This window comes from Lycium barbarum, chromosome 5 (genome assembly GCF_019175385.1).
Source record: "Lycium barbarum isolate Lr01 chromosome 5, ASM1917538v2, whole genome shotgun sequence".
NCBI lineage: Eukaryota > Viridiplantae > Streptophyta > Magnoliopsida > Solanales > Solanaceae > Lycium > Lycium barbarum.
In genome coordinates this window covers 78,951,307-78,957,306 of record NC_083341.1, presented here as the reverse complement: position 1 = coordinate 78,957,306, position 6,000 = coordinate 78,951,307, and positions in this window count along the sequence as shown.

Sequence of the window (6,000 nt, the reverse complement as noted above, 5' to 3'; positions counted from 1 at the left end):
CTCGTAGTCATGGGTATGTGGGTAGAGATGTTCGGCCATGTCGGCCCATGTTTTGTATATCTTTTGTTAGCCACATCGGCCTTGTACTTATGATGTGGCACAGATGCCTATGATATGTTAAATGATGATGGTCGTCTAATGGGATCAATATGATTAACGATAAGAAAAGCACGAATTGACTTATGGTTCACCTAGATGTTATGTTATGTACGATAAGGGGGTGCTCGGGTGGGGTAGCACCGGGTGCTCGTCGCGGCCCCCTAGCCGGGTCGTGACAACCACGTATCCCATAATTAATGAGGAATGACTTGAAACAACGTGCGTTACGGCGGTTGTCAGAGCTGGCCGACCGGAATGAGACACGTGGCCGATGAAAGGGGGACGTGACGGAACTGTTCCCGCCAAAATGAAAAGATAACAACGGACAAACGGAGCCGCCGATTTCTTGATTCTTCCACTTTCCGTTACTCCACTGAAACCTCGGTCCGGAAAGTGAGGGGACTATCTGTATACGGTAAAAATCGGGTATCTGCTGAGCCGGTGAGACCAGTGACCGAGGGAAGAATGAAACGAGCACATGCACGAAGACTTACTTTCTGTATCGAGGGAGCGATTGGTCTAGTTTTCCCATGGCCGGTTCGATCTTGGCCGTTGGTCCGTTCCATCGTGGCCGTTGGTCCGTTTTGATCGTGGCCGGTAGTCTGTATGATCCGTTACGCGGTCGCCACGCGTCGGTAACGTGCTGCCATATTCAATTGCCAATCGTACGGGTGTCAGACCGTTCGATCAACCTAATCCAACCTACTCCACGTCAGAGTTTTATCTTTATTTTTGGAAACACTTGTTGTATGAAGCCCATGGGGCAGTACTATAAATAAGGGGCATTGCCCTCCTTTTGAAGGGTTGGCTCCCTCATATCAAGAACTCTTGTAATAGCAAAAATTATATAAAATCTCTCTCTCAAATATCTGATTTCGGTCCTGTCACGACCCAACCCCGTAGGCCACGACTAGTGTCCAACGTGGACACTCGTATGTACTTACTCACCAAATCTCACTTATGCCTATATATTATGAATCTCGTGCGTCCCAAATTATAAACATATCTTTTAAACCATTATTTATATCATAAAACATAGATCGATCATATTAACGTAGTGTAGGGGCAAACTGGGCACAAACCAAGAAAACATCACTGACCAAACACGACCCATGACCCACATACATGTCTACAGGCCTCTAATACAGACAACGGAATTATATGACGGGACAGGGCCCCGCCGTACCCAAAATAACCATAAACACGAAATCATATACACCAGAGAGTTCTGTACCGAAAGTATGGGCTCCGGATCAAAGGAGCACTCCAAGCAGCAGACTGTGTACCCTAGGCTGGCGGATCACCACAATAAGCGTCTGTACCCGCGGGCATGAAACGCAGCCCCCGAAGAAAGGGGGTCAGTACGGAATATGTACTGAGTATGTAAAGCATGGAATACAGAAATCAGAACTATAGTCGAAACAAGCGGTAAAAGAATGAGTACATGGTCCAGAATATCAAATCACTCACTCCCCAGACCCAGATCATACAGATCATCACAAATCATACAAACCGATATAACCTGTCAAAAGGGTTGCCAAACGTACAGGGTTTCCAGACGCAACTTGTGCCTACCTAGCTCATGTGTCAGACGGAGTGTATGACATACAGAATACTCAGATGACGTCATATATCAGAAGGAATACGGGACTTACCGAGTACTCAGATGATATAGTATACCGGTTGGAATACAGGACGTACATAGTATCAGAATTTACTTTCCAGACACAGATCACACATAGTGCACATTATAGTCACATGCCATATCAGGACGCCGTAGCGTATCGGATCAGACGCTGTAACCTGCGAATCATATGATGTCTACAAGGAGTGTGACACCTCGAGCTCAGCCCAGTACAGTGGTCACATCATACATAAACGTATCGTATCAGGCGGCGTACAACCGGAGTATATCATATCAGATCGTATCATATCATATCAGAACACGCGCCTACAAGGGGTATGCCACCTCGAGCTCGGCCCAGTACAGTGGTCATCCCATGCAGGAACTGCCCATTTTTCCCGCTCGAGCTCTGCCCAGTACACGGGTCACGGATCAGTCTCGGGAGCTCGAGCTCTGCCCAGTACACTCCCAACGCGTCTGCCTGGTATCAGATTATGCAGCGCAGATACAGTCCGCTTTGGGGATCGAGCTCAGCCCAGACCACCCCTCACGGTTTTATTTCAGAACACAGTAGACAACATAGGGGAACAGCGCACGATAACATATCCTGGCCCGGCTCAGTGAATAGACATGCTAAGGCTCACACGAGCAGAGTAGTGCGAAACCAGATGCACATAGAAACCAAGACTCGACAGACAAGCGTCCTTACCGATACCTGGAGGCTTGGAACAGATTTCAGGTCAATCCAACATAGTATGAGAAAGTTACGAGCGTTTGAAGTACAAAACGCTTTATAAGAATTTCAGAAGACTTTTTCGGAGAATCAGAGTCATAGTCATACCAGGCACCTTCAGATGCCCTTACGAATCAGATCAAACGGAGATTTTGGAACCATATGTACATACAGAAAGATCATGAACGTTTTTGGTACCGAAACCTCTTCGAACACTTCTAAACAATCCGATGCCGTATACGAAAGTTGGAGGCGCTAAAGCTTACAGAGAACATTCATATTGGATACTCACATCAGAGTACTTGTATCAGAATACTCATAGAAGAATACTTATAATAGAACACTTACATCAGAAATCTTATTTCAGAATGCTTATGCCAAATAGTTATTTCAGAATACTCATATCATAATACTTTATCCGGATACTTATATCAAAATACTTACATCAGATTACCTATATCAAAATATTTATATCGGAATACTTATATCAAAATACTTCTAGCGGAGTACTTGTATCGGAACACCTATGCCCGGATACTCATGTCAACAAAAGGGCATACGGTCGAATTGTCATAGTGCGCGTGATCAATAACCGGCCCGGGAACCAGAGAACGATATCGTAATAAAGGGGCATGAGCAGAGTCATGAGCGACTAATACAATTTATAAATCGAAATAGTTATAAAACTTGATATAATCATATATCAGCTCATTAGTCAAACTAGTTCGAACAATTGGTCAATACAGGATTTATTTCACGAAAGTACTTCCAAAGTTACATTTATAGTTCGAAATGTAATTTAGAACGTCAGGGATAGTCAAGACATTATTCTATGATAGCCAAAGTCATAAACAATAGTCTTTTTCTGACACTATACAAAAATACGCCTATTAGAACAAACAAAGGAGTCTCGGGATGAGTGGGCCCACCTCGGGTCATGTCGAGGTGGCGGACCTGAATCACAAGTATTAGGATCTATGGAATCATCAATGGAAGTTTCGAAGCGATTCTATTACATTTACCAAAGTTTCGGACGTTTGATCATTTTCCAACAAAATGTGAGGTTTTCTAATTCAATTAGATTGAATGAATAGTACTCAAATTCAAATTCGAATTTCCATGAACGGAATTGTCCCCGAGGCTCAAGTATCGACCTAGTATACTTAGGACATGCCAAAAGAAGGAATGGGTTAGCTTTACATACCTTACGTGCGTCTTTCGCTCGCTTAAACTCAAATCCCGTTTCGCCCGAAATCTACAAATGGTCAAAGTTACTAATTGTAAGTTATGGATTCTAAGGATTCAACTTAAAGTCATAGTTGTCTACCGAAATTTCGGCAGCACCTCCCCTATAAATATAGCACCCCCGAGAATCATCTCGGCTCAAATAGCAGCAACAACAACCCACCAACATCAACAATGCCAACAATCATCACAAAAATGCATTATATCAACAATAGTCTACTTTTCTATCCACTTCCCATTATCCAACTAACATCAACATTTTCCATATTCATTAGCTAGTTCAAGATCATCCAAATACATTCAATAGCATTCCAAACAATATTCATGAATTCAAGTATTCCCGCTAATTTCATATTCCATCCGATGTTTCTACAAATGTAACGAAACTTCCAACTCACATTGTTTTCCTTTCTAACTCATTAACAACAACCAAATTCACATTTGAATCTTACTTCCATGCTTATATAAAAGTCATGCAAAATTTACGTAATTTCTCATAATTACATACAAGCAAATTCAAGGCTAATTCAAGTCGTTAAACCTTCATTTGCGTCACAATGGTCACAACGACGCAACTAACGGACTAAATAAAATTTAACTCACCGCTTTCTACCAACACCATGGCACACGGCCATACACCACCACACACACACACACGGCTTCACACACATATCACAAGTCCACAATTCTCATCTAATTCTAACCATTATAACATATATACTTATTCCATAACATAAAACATAAAATTCATACCTTTCCTTCAAATTTCAACTTTCCCGCAAACGTGGTTCTTTCGCTAAACTAATTATACCACGTCGAAGAGAGCCTTGAACTTATTAATAATTCAAGAAAGACAAGATTTTTGGATTGAAATCAAAGGCTAGGAAAATTTTTTCTTTTTTTTTTCACTAGGGCCGAATGCCCTTTTTTTGTGGTGTTCTTCAAATTGTTGTGATTGTTCTTGAATTTTCTTGAACATTATCTCCTTTTGTATTAATTTGTCACATGAATTAGTCACATGACAAATTAATAACATGGGCTTGGGCTAGCTTCATGGCCGGCCACCCCTATAAATTTGGGCCTCAATTTTCTATTTTTTTGAGCCCATCTTGTTAGAATTCTCGTTTTGTAATTCCCGAAACTAATTTCCGAAATTCCAATTTTGCCCTTGGCCTTCCCCGATGTCTCCGCGTCAACACTTTTCATAAACAACAACATATAGGTCCGATGAAATCAAAATGTGGCCTTATTCTTTACAAGTCACAATTACTCCAAATTTTCCGAATACGCGAAAACACGGGATATAACGTCCACATTTGTTGTGTTTATCTCTTACATATCTTCAATCAAGTAACACTCATATATTAGTAAACATACACGTATATATCAGACCACCAATTATCAGTTGCTTCTTCGTAGCATATTCATATATTTCTTTTCTCTATCAAATAGATTCAAGGCATAACCACATATCCTATACCTCACCCATAAATTTAATTGATTATCCGAATTCAGGGTAAACAAGTTTAGTGGTATTTTAACATATTCACTCTAAAAAAAATTATTCAAAAGCGCGTGTAACACACTATCAACTTTAAGTTATTTACGTCACGTCAGCACTTAAAGTGATATTTATTCCAATTCAGCATAGTTCAGGGAGTCATAGGACCCTCACAAAACTTAAGTATGTAACTGGTAATTCAGGACAAGTTTGAGGGTGTTTTTTGCATTTCGAAAGATAACTAGAAAGGGATGACACGTACCAACACGTGCCCAATATTGTGTAAGTTGAATTTATTATTTGAACGGTGGTCTGATATGATATGAAGCTAGGACAGAATCATAGTCAACGTTGTAAGATAAATGATGGATATTATTTACATACAATTTGGAACACAATACACAATTTTAAAATATTGTGTCTACTTTTCTATCCACTTCCCATTATCCAACTAACATCAACATTTTCCATATTCATTAGCTAGTTCAAGATCATCCAAATACATTCAATAGCATTCCAAACAATATTCATGAATTCAAGTATTCCCGCTAATTTCATATTCCATCCGATGTTTCTACAAATGTAACGAAACTTCCAACTCACATTGTTTTCCTTTCTAACTCATTAACAACAACCAAATTCACATTTGAATCTTACTTCCATGCTTATATAAAAGTCATGCAAAATTTACGTAATTTCTCATAATTACATACAAGCAAATTCAAGGCTAATTCAAGTCGTTAAACCTTCATTTGCGTCACAATGGTCACAACGACGCAACTAACGGACTAAATAAAA